The sequence below is a fragment of the Panthera leo genome, chromosome A2 (assembly GCF_018350215.1).
Source record: "Panthera leo isolate Ple1 chromosome A2, P.leo_Ple1_pat1.1, whole genome shotgun sequence".
Lineage (NCBI taxonomy): Eukaryota > Metazoa > Chordata > Mammalia > Carnivora > Felidae > Panthera > Panthera leo.
The window spans coordinates 56071617-56090671 of record NC_056680.1 but is presented as its reverse complement, the minus strand read 5'-3'; the positions used below and the strand labels follow the sequence as shown (position 1 = coordinate 56090671).

Sequence of the window (19055 nt, the reverse complement as noted above, 5' to 3'; positions counted from 1 at the left end):
ACCAGCTGTTGGCATTGTGACTGTCACAAAATGTGATGGAAAAGAAAAAGACGTTAGAGCCCTGTCCAATGGCTTCTGAAGCTTTATGGGCAAGTGAAGGACAGACAGACAGATGTAAATAATTTTAATAAATGTAATTAAGGCTACTTGAAAAAATAAGGGAAAAAATTCTGTATTTAATGAAAGTGAGACTGGTTATTCAAAGAGGGAAAACTTGGGGTACCTGGGTGGCTCAGTCTGTTGAGCATCCCACTCCTGACCTCTGCGCAAGTCATAATCCCAGAGTTGTGGGATTGAGCCCCGTGTCAGGCTCCAAGTGGAGCCTGCTTGAGATTCTCTCTCTCTGTGTCTCTCTGTGTCTCTCTCTCCCCCCCTCCCCCGCTTGTGCTCTCTCTCTCTCAAACAAAATTTAAAAAAAAATAAAGAGGGGAAAACGTAGGACAAAATCTGAAGGAATGCGAAAGGGAAAATTGCAGAAGGTTTGCGAGAAGGGAATCTTTCGAAAGAAATGCTATGCATGGTCGGGACCGAGATTCTGGAGTTTCGCATGTAAGAAACAAGTTTATGAGGGCAGCGATCCACCCCCGGCGAAGAGAAGGGGGAGGCAGAGAACGATGTCAGGCAGAAGTTGAGCAGTGACACTTCAACGGAAGCCTTAGCCGACTCTCTGAGCAGTCCCGAAAGTTGGACTGCCCTTCGGAAGCATCCCAACTTAGGTGAAAGGGGCTGGCTCTTCGTAAGCGTCTTTGGATGTGACCACCTCGGGCAGCGGGCAATGCCCTTGGCAAGGCCGCTGTCTACAGTCACGGCGATCCCTGATGATGTCTGAGCGTCGAAGGCTGTAGGCAGCATTGCTATGGCTGGGAGACCTTGGTTCCTGCCGGAGATTCTGGTCAGCACATCCCAACACCCGTCACAAGAACTCAGACCCATGCAGTGCCCTGGATGTCCTTGTCCAAATAAGTATGTATCAACGTGGGAGGTGACACGGAGGAAGAAAGAAGGGACTGCATATCTTTTTAAAAATTCATCTCGTTGCAACGAATGAGTTTTAATATCCAAAGTACAGCGGTATAAGACTGGAATTTGGGTTTTCTCGCTGTTAATGTGACAGAGGCTTCTTAGATGATGGGTCTAAATTATCAACAGAGGTTTTTCTTTACCTTTAATCTGCCTAGAAAAACAAAGTTTCTATGTCTTGTCTTTGTTAGGTCTTTGCTTACTTAAGAAAGTTGAATCTGCTCAGTGTTAAGAGAGCTAAGGTTTGCTCACAGCTCCATTTGCCTTGCTGTCTGCATTTACCTTGAGAATCTCTTCTTGCCATCCTGGCTAAATAAGTATCCCGTTTTGTAACGATCTGTAATCCTATTTAGGCACGTGTTTTGAAACCTTCTGGTATTTCACCAACTTCCAAAAACCCAGCTTGTGAATGGAAGTCTTTTTGACGAATTAGGCTTATTCCCTGGTGTGTCAAATGACATGGGAGGCATCATCAAATAAGCGATGAGGAACCTTCTTAGGCTTTGTTGTATGGGTGATTGCTCTAAGTGTCCTAGAGATTTTATAAGATTCCTAAGGTTTTGATATGTCTTGGTATAGCGTCATCGCTTGTAATACTAACTACTGAAGTATCGTGTGTCACAGAATCTCCTTGCCAGCTGCACTGCATTGACAAATACAGCTAGCTCTCTGATCCCTTCAGGATCATAAAGCTAAGCTTAGTAAGAATTCCCAGAACTAATGGGGAAACTGCTTTCAAACAGACACTTGTGTAAACATTGCTGGTCCTCTAATGTTTGCTCTTCTAAATTTAAGTCTGCCTATGACATTTGGTAGACGTTTGGTAAATAAGTTCTTCATAAACAGATAGGAAACATTTATCCCTTTCTCCCTACCTGGTACCACCAGAATTCAAAACTCTCAGGGAGTATTCTCGTTTTTTCACGGCAGTGTATTTATTTGCAGAAGTTCGATACGAATCCGTTCTCCTTGCAACAGGACGCCACTGGAAACATTGGTCATGTTGCCAAGGCTTTGACTGGAATGTCACAGTTGAGGGAGATATGCCTAGACTCAGCTACAATCAGAGAGCTTTAAGGAACTAATTAAGGTTGACTTTCCTAGCCAATGAAGCCCCTTGGAAAACTTGCCTCGTACCTTGCTTACAAAGTTTCCAGCAGCCCTACCAGGTGAATAAGGAAGGTTGTCACTTCCTGGCAGATGCAGGAACCTCAGGGTATTTGGGGGATCTCGAGAAGAGAGGGAGCCACCCACATCTATAGGTATGGCAGGCAAAGACTGGTGGCCAGTATTTGGCTTGGCTCCTTGAGCCTGACAAGGCTGTTAAAAGTTCAATCTGACATTCCTTACGAAAAGTTCCAGCGAAGCAGATTGAAAAAACCAAACACCTATATGACCAATCACCGTTGTGATGGCGCTTGTGTAAACAGGCCCAGCTTCAACTGGACAATTTTACAAACAAATGTGTCCTAATTTGGCGATCTTTGGTGGAGATGAGGGTGGTTTCAGAGAGAGAGATTGTTCCAGTAACACACCTGTGAAAATGTAAGATCATAGTTCCGATGAACCGTCTTTGAGGGTTCGTTGGTTGTCTATACACCTGGGCTGGGTCCTGAATTCTTCTGGTTTCCTTGAATGTCTGACCCTGACTCTCCAAACTAAGGTTTCCAGTTTTCTCCCACTGTGTTGACTGGAAGCACTGAGAACGAAAACTGCTTTTCCCTGAAGCCCCGCAAACCGAAGCCAGACCACCCGAGGTACACGTGACAGAAAAGTGGCCCGGTGATCTAAGGGCCACTCAGAAAGATCACCAGAGACACACGGATAGCTGAACAAGCTGATCGCAGCCTTCCCGACTGGACAAGCTGCCATCGGATCATCCAGACGTGGACGTGTTCATGGATGGGGACAGTTTCACGGGTCAAAGACAAGGAAGAGCTGGGTGCAGTGGTGACCCATCAGCTATCGTCTGCTGCGGAAGATGCCACAAAGTGGACCGACTGCCCAAGGGAACCATGCTGGCAGCCCGTCGAAGACTCCAAGACCCTCTGGAAGAGCTTTAGTGCCAAAGATAGACTTAACTACATATCAACCCCAACGTCCCTTGGAGGACCAAAGAGGAGTTAAGTAAGGAGTGGGGGTTTGGACACCGTGCTGGCATTGACACCGGCTGGAAATAGAATGAATCCTTACCCTAGAGCATCTGATGAAAGAAATAATTAGCCACATTCCTCGAAGCACCCGTTATGGGAAAGATGCCACTCTCCAGTGGATCCAGAAGTATACTGCGGGCTCCGATTTCAGCGAAATGCTACAAAAGGCAACGCTTGTGCTAAAAACAATCCTAAGACTGGGTGCCCACAAGTTCTCAAGGGTATACAACTGAGAGGCCCTAAACCTGGGGAAGACCGGCAGGCAGCCTTTCCCGGAATGCAAAGAACAATGGGAAATTCTCGGGGTTTGCTTGCATCTGCAGACACCTTTATCAACGGGGTTGAGGTTCCTCCCTGCTGTTCAGAGAAGGCCTCGGGAGTTGTCAAAATGCTTTTAAGCGAGATCATTTCTAGGTTTGGACTGCCGCTAATAATTCAGAGTGACAATGGAGTGACAACCACAGCGTCCAAGGCCTTGGGCATTCAGTGGAAATCACACGCTTCCTGGAGACACCGCGACAGTGGAAAAAGGGAAAAAAATGAACTTTGGCAAAGCTCTGCCAAGAAACCCACTTCACTTGGGAACAACCCGTGCCATCTGCCCTGCTTTGGGAAAGAGTGGTCCCTAGAAGAGGGCTTGGTTTAAGCCCCTGTGGAATGTTATATGGAAGACTTTCTATGTCCTTTTCGTGACCTAGGAGTTGCTGGCGGGGCTGCCACCAGCGTTTTGGATACTATCAGGTACATCCAGGGCCTGAGTTTGCTTCCAGCAGGCTGATGTACCTCACAGATGTGTCTTCACGCTGCCTGAATCCCTTAGTGACATCCAAAGGTGTCACTAAAGATGTCAGTAAAGACCTGAAGAGCGGGAGCCCAGAGGACCAGCTCCAGCCTCACTGGACAGGTCAGACCCTGCGAGGTGCTGTTGACCCCCCACTCCTCCGAAACTACAGGGAATTGAGCTGTGGATTCACACTTGAATGACAAGAATCCACAGGTTCCCTACACCCTGTCAGCAGGGAGGAGGTCGAAAGGGACCCGGCTCAGACCAGTGAGCCTCTGCCGGACCTGAACCTCCGACTCGGGGTAACTGGTCCAAGGGAATCAAGCCATGAGTACAACATGCTACCTGTTGTTCTCTAGTACCCCTAAAACCCTAGACACAACATGGTCCAGGAACTATTGACCAAAGGACAAAAATCCCGGTAATGCAGAACATTCCTTTCCACCCCGAAGTTTCCACTTGTCTAACCCCAGTCTTCACCCCACCTCAGCAGGAAGTAACGGCCGCGGCCGGGTCGTGGTCCCAATACCCACAAGAATGAGGACGGATCAAAAGACCCTGGGGACTGAAAAGGGTAACCAAAGGGTTAGCGGCCGCAACTTTGTACCCTGACCTTTTTCCTTTGCCACTAAGTACCCCTGACTCTCCTCCTCTAGGGAGGTGGATGTGAGGCTCGCCCTCCTGCCTCTGGAATAAACTCTTGCTTTGCTTTATACTCCATGTCTCAGTGATGGTCTTGATGCGCATCAGGCAGATGAACTTGGGTTCACTACACACGGCAGGCACTCAGTAAAGACCGCTGAACCCACGTGGACTCTGACGCTTGGAGAGTTAAGTGTCTGGTCCGTGGTGACGCAGGGTAGGACGAGGAGAAGGCTTTGATTTCTGAACTGTAGTGCCTCTACTCCCATCCACAGTGCTAAGAAGTTTCTGCTCTCCTCCCAAGGCCACCTCACCTGCTCAGCCCTCGGCACAGCACCTCCGTGGCCCCAGCCCCTGTCCCTGCTTTGGAGCCAGCTCCCCATTCCGACCTGGAGGTGACAGACAGCTCAGCCCTGCTTGCCCAGCTCCACCAACATCCCAGCCTCATCTGCCAACTTTGGCAATTTTCATACCACCTCGCACACAAAATAAATTGCACGCTCCCATTTTGGGTTTGGGGGGAGAAAAGGCCCAGTCAGTTCATTACAAAGGCTGCCTCGCCTTGGCACGGAGTGGTGGGAGATGTTCACAGGAAAACGGATTAATTTGGACTCATTGCTTTCCCTTCCACGTCCTCGTGCCAATTAAGACAACGCTTGTAACCAAGCCCACCTTCTCCAGAAGCAGCCCCCACACTCCCCAAACAAGCAGTCCTCAGGTTTCACTGGCTGGCTGCTCAGGGTCCCGAGAAGCTTGCTGGGACCTTTGGAAAATGCCAGTCAGGGTTTTAGGATTCTTCTGCCAGGGGTGGGGGGTTTTGGGTGGGGGGTGGGGGGACCTACGGGAACTGCTTGGTTCGGTGTTTCTGAGCTCACACTGGTGAGCTGGGCACAGCCGAATACTGGACGCGGCCTGCTTGGACAGAGGCTGGGTGTCCAGGCTGCCTGCTGGAATCACGCGGGAAGGGGGCAAAATTCAGAGTCTCGGGCCCCGCCCCCCGACCCTACCGAGTCAGACACGTCAAGGACAGGGCCTGGAAATCTGTACCTTCCACAGGCACCAAGGACAGGACCTGGAAAGGCTTAGGGTGGGAAGTCTCAGATCTGCATTTGAAAGCCGTGTTATCTAGGGAAGCTGTTCAGCATTTCTCTACCCCAGTCTCCCAGAGCTCAAACACTGGGGCGCACCATAACCCTCTTGAACGGGTGGGGTTGGTTGTACAGGTGTGGTGAGGCCCCGACCCATGGCGAACACTCATTATGTGGCACTGATTGCTATCAGTGAACATGACTGAGTTCGTTTCAAGGGGTTGATGAGAAGCAAAAGGTGATGCTTTGGTGCTGCGGAAAGTCCTTGTGCCTTAACTACAGCATCAGCACTGGCCCCGGGCCCTCCACCCAGCTAATCATTCCTTCAGACTCCAAACTCTGCATCACTCTTCTTGTCCCACCTCCCCCCGCCACCCCCACCCCGAACCCCCTGAAACCAGTAAATCATTATTAGAAGGTTCAAAGTTGGGAGCCTCCACAGGCTCCTTCGGAATGGAGTGAAAACCAGACACACACCCCCCGGGAACAAGGGAGCCAAGTCCTAGGTCTGCAACATGGTCAAAACCGAGTCATTTCGTTTGTGGAAAATGAATACATCTGACTTTGCACCTGTCTCGCCCGGGGGAAAAGTAGCGCGCGCGCCATCGCAAACGGTCGTCTTCCGGCAAAACCTGTTCCCTGCTGCTCGGGGAGGCTCAGACTGCCAGAAAGGCTGTAGCTCACGTCCTCTGAGTGGAAAGAAAAAACCCTCACCAAGCAGGGACCCCAGGGTAGGGGTGGGGTAAGTAGGGTCTCTCAGGGTTAATTTCCTTAACATTTAGCAAAGATCATCCGCTCTTGGTGTCCATCCAGACCTTGGCCAGTATAATGAAAGCCAGAGGTCACCTTTTCTGAGTTCAGAATGGCCCCTTCTGCCCCCTGTGTTTGGTGTTTGTTGTGGAAGGGGGGATGAAGCAGGGGAGAGGAAGGGGTCTCCACTGAGCAGGGCAAATGGTCCACTTATTTTTCCCTTCCAGTTCACAGCCTGAAAATATTTATGAGTTCCGAATCCAATTAAGCAAACATTAATTTGCACCAGTTCTGTGGGCAAGGCATTGTGCCCAGGGTGCCCGGCGAGACCAAGGTGAACTCATTCCACTATGGCCCGGCCTGTTGGGGCCTGCCCTGTGCTCTGTGCTCTGTGCTCTGTGCCGGGAGACAACCCGGGGCTTCATGCAGGCTCCTTACTCTGCCTGGGGTTAAGTGTTCAAGTCACTAGGACAGAAATCAAAGTGAACATGGATATCAGAAGCAAGCACAAGAAGCCAAAGAGGGCAAGCAGGGCCAGGGCACTTCAGCCATGACCCCCCTCAAAGCTTCAGTGGGGCCACGGCTTGACGTTCTCACAGAGGTGTGGGTCTGCTGAACACAGGGGGCACAGGAAATAGCACTAGTCCCACAGACAAGCTGGAAGACAGGCAGGGAACCCATGGACGCATCTGGAACCAGAGGGAAGCACCGCTGGGCAGTGCGCTGGGCAGCCGCGCAAGGTGCCCCGGGGGGACAGGAGCAGGAAACTGGGCCACACACGAGAGAGGCGGCCGGCTCACGGGGCCTCAGTGAGAGCCACAGCTAGAGAGTGTTGGGCAAAGGGGCTCCATGGAGGGCAAAGCAGGGAGGGTCACAGTCAGACTTGACTTTCTGTCCTTCTGGTGGGCGGGCCCTTGGGGGAACACTCAGCAGAAGATCAGGCTCCCTTTAGGAAGGGACCTCATGGTCCTTCTTCCCTGGGAAACAGATTTTGCAGCTGTCTGGGGGTAGTGACCTGAATCGTGAAGAGTGGGTCAGATCTGAACCGTCCGGGGGGCTTCCTGGCCTGTGCCCCTGTGCCTACCTGTGTTGAGCAGAGGGTGTGACATGTGACCAAGGTCTGACCCCCGCCGTGACAGCTCCCTGAGGGCAAAACACGTGCCTGGCACAGGATAGAGACTCAGTCAACGCCTGACCCCAGCATCCTAAAGTCCCAGCAAGGCCTTCTACCACGACTCCTATAGGTGTCTGGGGCTGTCCCCGAGAGTCAGCACAGCAGAGTAGAAGTAGTTATGGGGTTGGGTTTTTGAGCCTCAGAAAAATCTCAGATGCAGCCTTCTCTGCCTGGACTCACATCAGTTTTCTTCCCTGCCTGGCTCCTCACCTCTAGGAGTCCTGCTGACAACCAGTTGGCTCCAGCTGGGGACATAGGTTCCAGTCTCCATACGGTCCCCACCCCCACGCCAGCCCCGGGCCCCATTCCGAGGCCATTCCTTATTCTCTCGCCAAGCAGGTCCTTGGTGTTCCTGTCCCCCCCACTGAAATGTCTTTCCCACCCTTCCTCGGAGCAGAGAACTGCCCTCCTGCTTCACCTGGCCTGCAAAATCAGGTTCCTGACAGCCCACAGCAGGGAACCCTGAGGCAGGGGGTGGGTGGGGTTGGGCAGGGCCAAACAGCCACCCTACACACATCTCCCAGCACTTACAGGTGAAAGCCCACTGGTCTCAGGAGATCTCGGTGAAGGGCGCCCCGTCATCAGCCAGGAACACCTTCTGGGGGAGTGTATCAGAGCAGGGAGGGCTCAGATCCTGGGGCTGAAGGCACCTCTCCTTCCTATTCCGCCTGTGAATCCCCTTCCAATGTCTGTGCATACCCCAGGAACGGGATGCTCACTACCCCTCAGCAACCCTCCCTGTCCTCAGATAGCTCTTCATTTTTTTTTAAATGTTTTTTTTTTTTTTTAATTTAATCTTGAGAGAGAGAAAGAACACGAGCGAGGGAGGGGCAGAGCGAGAGAGGGACACAGAATCCGAAGCAGGCTCCAGGCTCCGAGCCATTAGCACAGAGCCCGACGCAGGGCTCGAACTCACAACTGCAAGATCATGACCTGAGCCGAAGTCAGATGCTCAACTGACTGAGCCACCCAGGTGCCCCAGTAAATCTTCATGTTTAACAAGTTTTCTGGACAGGTAATACATGTTGCATGGTTCCGAGCTCAAGCGACAGCATAGTGCACACTACAAGGAGGCTCACAGCCACTCTTATCTCTGCCTGCCCGGCTCCTTACCTCCCAAGGGATCATTTGAACAGCTGTTCGGGTCTCCTGCCATTGCTTATGCATGCAAATGTTATAAGCAAGAAACCACATTCTTCCATGCAACTTTTCTTACCCCAAATGTAACGTGAGATACACGCTCTCCCGCACCTTGCTTTGCTCAGGAAACGGCGCACCTGGGGCCTTTCCCCATCAGTCCATGGAGCGCACCTTCCCTTTGCCCTCACGGCTGCACATATTCAGAGGGGCCATGGCTCCAGAATGCCCAGCTGCCCCTCCTCCCGCATCTCCTGGCCTGGGCCATTCTCTGTCTCTCAGGGCATCTCCTCTCCCCTCTCAGGCCCGGGGGCCACCTGGCCCTCACCCCATCCGTAGCCCCTGTATGACACTCCTCCATCCCCTCACCCTGCGTGTGCCTCTGCTTCCCGCTGGGACCCTGCCGGACTCAGGGTCTATAGACCCAGCCCTCCCAGTGCCCCCTATTCTGCCTCCCTGGCTTGGGACCACCACTCACGTGTCCCGGGTTGCGCCCAAGCCGAGTGTGCGGGTACACACTAGGGCCTCGCCATGCTGATTCCTGGAGCCTCCCCACGATGCAGCCTACCTGTCACCCATCTGCACTTCTCTCTCTGTAGGCTGCCCAGAGGACCCCACCCAAGCCCGAAACTCCCAGCTCCAGGCTCAGGATGCACAATTTGTGTTGTGCCCAGTCACGGAGCGATTTCAGAAATCTGAAATCTGCTGCCAGTGCGGCTGGGCGTCCCTGTGGCCCTTAAATTGCCTCCATGCTCCTCCTCTTCTCCCCCACCCTCATCACCAGCCCGCTGTCTCCCATCCCTCATGGCCGTCCTGGTCCCCCAACTCAAGCCTTGAGACCTGCCTGGCCCCAGCCCCCTGGGCTGAAGCAGTAGCACCCTGGGATTCTGGTTCCTAGCTGCCCCTCCCTTCATCCAGTCAGGAGCCCCAGCTGTGACCCAACTCCATGCCGACCCCCTCCCCTCCACTGGTGGGGGTGAGGAGAGGCAGGGGTCTCAACTGCAGGCATCGTGTTCTCCACGGGCCACGGAGACACCGCATCATTCAAGGCTGCTAGGAGCCCGCCCCTCCACCAAACAGCCCAGAGATTTGCCCCATCTGGCCCCAGGGACTGCCTGAGCTGAGAAGCTTCTGGTCGTAGATATGTCACAGCCTAGGACACCGCCGCTGCCCTTGAGGGGATGGAACTACCACCAAGCCAAGTGACCCCCCACGAAGGTCACTCTAGAACCGAGTAAGCCCGCACAGTAAACCGGTGCTCTCTCTCCAGGACACCAAGCCAGCAGACGGCAGGGCCACGGTCCTCAGGTGGCGGGCCAGGGCCAGGAGCAGCAAGGGAGCAGGGCTCTGACCTGGTGCGACCTCATCACAGAGACACCAAAGCGCAAAGTTTCATTGAAGCCACCCGCTCCCAGGACCCAGACGCACAAACAGAGGCCGATGACACACATACCTGACATTCCGGGAGCTCTCACCTTCAGACCTGCAACGATAGAGAACACAAACTTAGGATGCAAGTACCTTCCACTATGGGAGATCCACTGGAGCACATGAGCTGTGGGGACATGTGAGGTCCCCAGCTCCCCTGGGATCCCTTCTGCAGTCTCAGCAGACTGTCCCCAGGCCCAGCCCCCAAGGTGTCACATTGCTGGTCTTCTGACCTGGAATCCCACCCTGAAAGCCACGTCCTCCCAGAAGTTGGGCAGCAACCCCAGAGGGGGGTTCCAGAACTCTGTGCCCTGGGCCCTGTGAGGCAGCAACGGAAGGAAAGAGTGAGTGGGGATAGTGTAGCTGGCCTCACTGCATCCTCTACTTGGTATTTCCAGCATCTCTCCCACTGCCGGCTCTATTTTCAAGGACCCAGAAATCAATTACACCACTTTACGAAGGAGACAAGCCTGAATGTCAAGAAACTGGACAATTAGATCCTATCGCACACACTTGAACTTTCAATGGAGACTGTGAAATACCTGGCAGCCAAATACAAGACAGCGATGCCTTGCCGCTCTGTAAACCAAAGGAAAGGGGCTTGGGGATTAAAATGCATGCAGCTAAGGGCTTAAAGCCACAACTGGGCTTCCTGAGTCTGAAGGAGCAAAGGGCTGTGAGCAAGCACATTTGGGAAGCTAATCCCTGGACGTCCCCAATTGGATTTTATTGCCAGCGAGCTACAGAAATAAAAACACACTTAACTCAAAGTCGTTTTTGTACTTTTTTTTTCTTCTGCAAATTGCCTTTTTCAGTAATTGTGCAGACTAACTGCATCGCCCCATGAGCACTCAAGCCCAGGGGACAGCTCCTCCCACAGAGCCACCCTCGCTGGTCTTAGGAGAGCACCCCGTGCCCTTTCCTATGTCTGCTGTGTCAATGACAGATTTTACCCCGGTTGTCTTTCAAGCTAATTGACAGCCCAGCCCAGGAAAGTTTCTCCAGGATGCCCTACAGGATCTTAAACACCAACTGTCCGCTGTCTGGAAGGCTCCCGTTGTCCCCAGCTCTCACGGCAGCTACACAACGCAGGCCAGTGCCATTGGCCTCTTCCGGGCTCAGCCAGTGCAAAACCGGAAATAAAGGTCAATGATGATGATGATGATGAGAGACGCCCCTTTCTCAGCCTTTACCAGGTGCCAAGCCCAGAGCCGGGCCCTGACACAGGCCATTGATGATTTTCACAGCAACCTGGCAGGCCCAGCATGGCTCTCGCTGTGCCCAAGAGGGACCAAGGCTCCCGGAGGCTGTGTCCGCACACGGTCGCATGAGCGGCCAGCATCGAGGTGCTCTCCTGCCACACCTTGGCAGCCAGAGAGCAAACCAGACCCCATCCAGTCAGGATGGAGGTCACTTGGGCGAGTGACAGAAGGGGGCCCTGGGGGCTTGCAGGTGCTGCTCACGTTTAGTTCCCGATCCAGGTCCTGGTTACCCAGGTGCAAGATCGTGATTAATACAAAGGGCAGATTTGGCCATTCAGATTCCAAAATGTATTCCTCCTATCCATTTGGTCTTTGTCCACAATTCCTGGCGCACACAGCACCCCGAACCCTTGGGATTTTCAGAGCAAAAAAGAGCAACGGGAACATCTTCTGTTATCATATTTGGTTGCATGTCCTCCGCCCCTGAAATCACTTCAGAGCCACGACGGGGGCAGGAAATGTTCCACCACACCCGGGATCGTGTCAATGCGGTGGCTCTCGGAGAGCACCTAAGGATGCGAACTCACGGTCCCGCCCCCTGAAATCAATCACCAAAAGCCAATGATTCGATCAGTCGGGTCTATGTGATGAAGCCTCCGTAAAAAACTCGAAAGGACGGGGTTCAGATTGCTTCCGGTTGGGACAGACAGTGTTTCCCCGGGAAGGTCAGGGCACCCTCGGACCCACAAGTTCTGCTCCTAGGTACAGCGGAGATTCAGAGAGCGTGGCGTGTCCAGAGGGCGTGGAAGCTCTGAGTCCCTTCCCCATGCCATGCCCTGTGCATCTCTCCTACTTGGCTCTTCCTGAGTTACATCCTTTGAGAGTAAGTCAGTACTCCGGTGAGTAAACTGGTTTCCTGAGTTCTGTGAGCCACTCTAACAAACTGATTGACCTCAAGGGTTGGGGGCCGGGGGGGGGAGGAGTCACAGGAACCTCTGATTTCCAGCCGGTCAGTCAGAAGCGCAGGTTCACAAGTTAGGCTTGCGACCGGCATGTGCAAGCTGGGGGCAGTCTTGTAGGACTGAGCCCTCCACCTGTGGCATCTGAGGCCATCTCCAGTTAGAGGGTATCAGAACTGGTGGAACTGTAGGACACGAGGCTGTGTCTTGAGAACAGCCTGGTGGTGTGGGAACTCACCCCCCGGCATGTATGTTTTGGAACTGGGTACCAGAATCTCTACCAGCGGGGGGAGGGGGGGGGGAACCAAGTGTGAAAACCCAGGCTGCCACAGGCTCACGACACAAACACGTTCAGAAATAGCGCGGTTTTATTTTAAAAAATGGGGAAGAATAGGGGCGCCTGGGTGGGTCCGAGTCAGCTAAGCGTCCAACATCAGCTCAGGTCATGATCTTGGGGTTCGTGGGTTCGAGCTCCCCCGTCGGGCCCTGTGCTGACGGCTCAGAGCCTGGAGCCGGCTTCGGGTTCTGAGTCTCCCTCTATCTCTGCCCCTCGCCCGCTCGCGTTGTGTCTCCCTGTCTCTCACAAATGACTAAACGTTTAAAAAACTTGGAAAATATACAATATGACAGGGATAAGGAGGGGGGATAAGATTAGCTGTGAGCCGACCATTGTTGAAGTGGGATATGAGGGGTGGGAGGGTCTTACGCTGCTTTGCCTACTTTGGTACACGTTTGAAGTTTTCCATGAGAAGAAGCTGAAACAAACACACGAGGGTTAAGTGAATGTGGGTGCCCACGTCACTGGACTCCTGCCAAGTGGCAGGTGGGGAGTTGGGCCCATGATAAACCATGGCTTCGCTGAGGTGGCCTCAGAGGGGCCAGGCCAACCACTGCCTCTCACACCCATGTCACAGAGATAGATTCAAATCAGATGTATTGTCACGACCTTGGCACCCTTCTCTGGGGGAGACACCCATCAGAGAATCTGGTCCCAGCCACGGACCTCACTCCAGGAAAACCCACACACGCCCCTACAACTCCAGTCGTGGGGTTCCTGTGCACTGCCCGCCAAGACACCAGCCCCAGACAGTGGCATCTGGGACGGCCAGCTCCAACTTCCACAGCTCTGGTGTGCCCCAGCCCCGTGACCTCACTCTCTGGGGCTGCACTGGCTTGAGGAGAGACCTGGCCAGCCTGTGCTTCAAAGGCAAGAGGATGCGTGACCTGGGAGGTGACGGCAAACACAGTGTTTCTTTCTACAGCGTTTACAAGTGCATGGCTGAAGGAAGACAGGTCCATATGCTCACCAGGGGTTGGGAGGCGGGGGAAACGGCCAGAAGTCGGTCAGAGGGTGCAAGGTTGCCGTTTACGTGGGATGAGGAAGTCTGGAGGTCCAATGTCCAGCATGGTGACCATCGTTAACAAGGCCGTATGGTGTACTGGAATGTGCTAAGAACAGATTTCAGGTGCTTGCACCATAAGAAACAAAGACAATTATGTGAAGAGACAAACACGTTAACTAGCCTGCCTATAGAGATCATGTTACAATACAACACACTATACCCCTTAAATAGACACCATTTTTATTTAAAAAAAAGAAAAAGGGCAAGGTCTGTGACATGAGTGGTCAGTGGCTGTACCTGGACTCTGTGACATCTGTGATGGCAGAAATGACCCCCTTGCCAGGTTCAGGCCTAACCTTTGAAAGGACTGGCAACTTCTGCTATCTTGCTGTTAGAAAGATAGAAGAAAGAAGATGCCGAGAGGAAGCCCTCACCACCACACAGGGGAAGAGGAAGGCTCCCGGCCCTCAGCCCCGCTGAGCTTCCGGCTGTCAGCCATGGTAAGCAAAGTCTCAGCTGATGTCACACACACAGCACAGAGCGGCTGTCCCCACGGGCCCCGCCCAAAGCGGGAAACCCCGCGCAAATACACATGATGACCACTGTTTCCAATCACTCAGCTTGGGCAGGGTTTGGGGAAACCCCAAGCACTGCCTCACCTCTTGCCCCATGAACGTTCCGGCCCCTCATATCCCCCTCACCCCTGCTGCAGACCAAATGTTTGTGTCCCCCAAATTCATATGCCGAAGCCCTACCGCCCCTCCCCCAGTGCGGCCCTACTTGGAGATGGGCCTGTGGGCAGGAGCTGAAAGTTCAGTGGGGTCCTGAGGGTGGGGCCCTGAGAAGGCAGCCCGCTGCAAGCCAGGAGGAGAGGCCTCAATAGAAACCAACCCTGCCAGACCTCCATCAGGGGTTTCCCGCCTCCAGAAACGGTGAGGGAGTCCACGTCTGTTATGCAAGCCATGCCGTCCAAGGTGCCGTGTCAGGGCGGCCAGGGTCATCACCGTCTGCGGCCTCCGAGCCTCCACACACACTCTTCCTCCGGCCTGCGGCACTCTGCGTAGTCCGCACCCCGACTACCGCGGTCCCTTTCCGCAGCTGGGTCCCTCACGGCGGGGGGCGGGGCGGGGGGGGGTTGGGTCACTCTCACCACCCTCTGGGAATTCGGCCAGGCCTCCCTACCTGCTCGGGCCTCTCAAGCAGACTGCCGTCCTGCACAGCAGGGCCCAGTCTACTGCTCAGATGTCTTTGAGTCATGGTTCCCTCAGTACTGCTCCCTGACTCCCTGGCTCTTCACGGGGCCCACGGAAGTGCTCCCTCATAGGACGGACAGTGTTCCCCCGGGAAGGTCAGGACACCCTCGGACCCACAAGTTCTGCTTCTAGGTACAGGCCCCAGTGAAACACATGACTTTGTGGTAGGAAAAGACCGGATTCAGTGGGCAGAGAGGGGACGTTTAGGACCTGAGGTCCCTGGGTGGGAAAAACACGCATTTTGGAACAATGCTGGGAGGGTCTGACCATAGCGAACCCCTTCAGGTGTGTGGTTCCCCTTAAGCATGTACCAGGCACCAACCTCCTCCCCGTCAGGTCCCCCTCAGGAATGTGACAAAAGACCTGGCTAAAACTAAGTAGCAGGCCATTAAACGTATGACCCACAAGGGATCGATACGGCCACAGACCACCCCACACACAAGGGGGTCGAGACGATCGGGAATGGACAACCCAGCACCTAGAGTGATCAAGTCAATAAGGGTGGGACCTGAGAAGGAACGAGGGGGAAGGGAAGAGAGGGCTGACTGGAACCTTCTAAAACGGAGACCCTCACCTAGAGGCCTCGGGCATTCACTTTTGAACGCCCCCTCTCTGCAAAGAGACCTTTGCTACTGCCCTTCCTTTCTGATCCTCTACTCTAATCAACTGGCCTACTGCTCATTTTGTGTCTCCTTCTTCATTCTTCGAAGTGGTGAGACAACAAACCCCGGGTACTGAGGTAATAAATAATCCCGCACCGATTTGGCCTGAGTGATGTGCTCCCTGAGCCCTGAGCTGGAAGAGGCCTCCTGTGTCTCGGCAGGAAAATGGGTGAATGTGGCCCATCCACACCAAACAAGGGATGCTAAGCCCCCAGGAGAACACACAAGCCCTGGCCACCCCCAGCAGGGGGGGAGAGGCCGAGGCAGCCAGAGAAGGCACATGTCACAATCCACCTGAATGAAGCAAAGCAGCCAAAACTCGGTGCCTCAGCTGCAAGGTGCCCACCTGGGAGTTAAACCATGAAGCCACAAAAGTCGGGCCACCAGTCCTCCCCCAGAGAGACGTTGCTGTCGGGGGAACAGTACGTGGTCGCCAGGCTGCTGGCCCCCCCCCCTCTTGTGGACTTAGGTGGTGAGGCAAGGTGTCTGTACCATAGTGAATCTGTGACCTGCACACACACACACACACACACACACACACACACACACACCCCTACATATGTACATGGACACTTCGTATGTCCTCTGTATGTAGAAGCCACAATTTTAAAATGGAAAAATAGGAACAGACTGTTTGGCAAGGTGACGAGTTATTTTCAAAAGAGGGCCAGAGCCCCCACTCTGTTCCTCAAACATCCAGGCCCACTGTCACAGGTGGGTTCCTCTGGCCACACCCAGCCACCCCTGCGCCCTCGCCGGTAGCAAGTAAGGTGAAAAGCAGGTGTCTCCCAGCCACGTGTGTTCTAGTTGCCTGAACCCTCATTCTAGAAGGGCCACGGACTCCTGCCTGGCAATTCCAAGTGGCATCAGCGCAAGCCAACACAGGCCACACTGCCCCCCACCGTGGCAGGTGATGGATGACCAGAAGGGCCAACAGAAGCGTGTGATGCTTCCTCACCCCGGGGGATGCAGCAAGGAGCCGATGAGGCCTCCATTAGCTGGAAGACGCTCCAAAGCCGTCCTCCGGGGGCCTGGAGCCACAGGAGGCGCCATCCTTAGGAGCAGCTATAGAAGGTTCTTGTTTTGTTTTTGTTTTCCATTTCCTCAGAGCTGTGGCAGAAAAGCAAGCAAGCAGAGCCTGTGTGTGCACGCCCACGAGCACACGTGCATGTGTGCATCTCACTCTTAATGTCCACCTTGACCTCACCCTGCAGGAAGCCAGCTGAACTGTCCTGTGAGCGGCCCTGGAGAGACCCACGTGGTAAGGTCCTGACGCCCCGGCCACCAACCATGTGTTGGTAGCTTACAGGTACATTTCCCAGCCCTCCGGCTGATGCAGCCCCAACCGACACCTTGCTGGCGATCTCAGAGACCGTGAGTCAGAACCACCCAGCTATCCTGCTCCCGGGCTCCTGACCCACGCGCACCAAGACAAGAAAAGGTCGCCTCTGTAAACCGCTAAGTGTTGGGGTCGTTTGTTACACAGCAGTAGAAAATGCTCCTCAACACCTCTCCCTCGCATCACCCCACGGGGTAGCCTTCGCTCCGCCCCATTTGAAGTGATCTTGTTTACTGTATCTATTCCTCAGTAAGGGGGTGCTTCAAGGAGACAAGGGGTTTGTTAGGTTCACTGTGGCGTCTCTGGTGCTAAGACAATGTAGAGGCTGCTGGTTAGTGGCTGAGTTACAGTGACGCGTCAATGCCAGGAGCCCATCATTCTGGGATGTCCCGTGTCTGGGAAGCCAGGACATGCCAGGGAAACAAGAACAGACCCTTAGAGCTTCCTGGTCCCAGACCCAGCACTGCCACTTACTGCTGCCCAGTGGCCTCAGAATGTCACTCAACCTCTATGAGCCTCAGTTTCCTCATCTGTGGATCGGGGATGATAACGACCCCCACGAGTGCTGTAAGGAGACAAGGCTCGAGTATGACACACAGCATCTGATTGATAAAGCCGCTTCTCTTGCCACCTGCCTGAGGCGTCACTTGAGAACGCGGGCTCCCTGCCGCTAGGCTGCTGGGTGGCCGCTCACGGGCAGACCTGCAGCACAGGAGGGAAGGAGGGAAGGGTGATTCTGTAGTAGATGATGTGTCCCCAAGTGCCAGAGCCCAGCGTGGGGCCTGGCATCCAGCGGGCTGCAGGGGGTGGGGGGATGTTTGTTACGTGAGCCCGTAACGGAGCTGGCTGCCACCTCACATGCTACGAGCGGCACACAGCGGTCCCTGTTTAAACCGAGGATGGTCATGCTCATGTTTGAACCTCAAGGCATAGCAGCACGGTCTTAGGGCAGAAGGAGTAATAAATGCTGTGGGGAGAAAGGGCAGAGAACGGCTGGGCAGAACTCTGGTGAGGGCGACACCTACACGTGCACGCTTGGCCATGGCGTCAGCGTGGGTGAGGTGGCAGGCGGCGGGGAGCATACTGGAGCCCTCTGGTTCCCTCCCGAAGGGGGTGAGAACCAGGAATAGGGCGCCTTTCCAAACTGGCACGAACAGATGCAAGGTCACAAATGCAGCCTCACACGTGTTCAACCAACACCCGGAGCCAGCATGAGGCTTCACATGTGTGCACGCGTAGGCCACGGACGCGTTACTTTGAGTGGCCCCAGACATGCCTGGAGACAAGGATTGTGGCACAAGTTGTTTATTTGGGAGGTGAAGGCGAGGGGGGAAGGGAAGTGAGAAAAGGAAGGGAAGGCAGCAAATCAAGGCTATCAAGCCATCCACACCGTGCAGGAGCCCACTACTGTGGAAAACAGGAACCGGGCCACCAGGAAGCCGTGTGCAGAGCTCTCCCAGCCAAGAGGCAAGGCAGCTGGGGTACTGGCTGAAGTGCCCCGGGAACGCCATCTCCACACTTCGGCCTACCGCCCAAGTGGCCAAGGGGTCTCCAGCAGCAAGGAGGTGCTGGCAGTTAGAAGTCAGGCCAGTGTGTACTGAGGAGGCTAGGGCAAGGGACGCTGGTGGCCAGTGCTCTCTGGACTAAGAAAGCCTCCCGTTGTCCTTATGACAACACAATGGATGATTAAGCCTTCATGTGCCTTTCAGAAAGTCAAGGGTGTAAGGAACCATTCTGGTCACTCTTGTTTTGATTCTGTGGTGGACCTTGCGGACTGAGTCATTAAACAAGGGTGCCAATCCCCTCCTTCCATGCCCTGTGGTAGTTGGTCTCTGGAAAAAACTGAAATCTACATTTCCCAGACACCCTTGCAGCTAGGTTTCTGTGGGTGGTCTCAGCTGCTCTAGATAGATGCCTGCCCAAGGTATAGAAGGTGGAAGTGAGCAACACAGAGCGGTGGACAGATGGGACGCCCCAGCTGGCAGGGAACAGAAAGGTCTGGTTCTCCCACAGCAGCTGGCTCCAGTGTTTGGGCCTGAGCATCACAGACAGTGGTATTTCCGTGGCAACAGTCTCAGGCAGGGTTAGCTGATTGTCCAGGCTATGCTGTCCCTGGCCATG

At 54.1% G+C, this 19055-nt stretch overlaps 1 long non-coding RNA gene across 1 annotated transcript; it reads left to right on the top strand.

Annotated features, from left to right (window-relative positions):
- The first annotated feature begins 2927 nt into the window (after positions 1–2927).
- On the top strand, positions 2928–4672 carry LOC122204503. The gene is made up of 2 exons (XR_006195700.1): positions 2928–4077; positions 4448–4672. It is a non-coding gene; the product is annotated as an uncharacterized LOC122204503 (long non-coding RNA).
- Positions 4673–19055: the final 14383 nt, after the last annotated feature.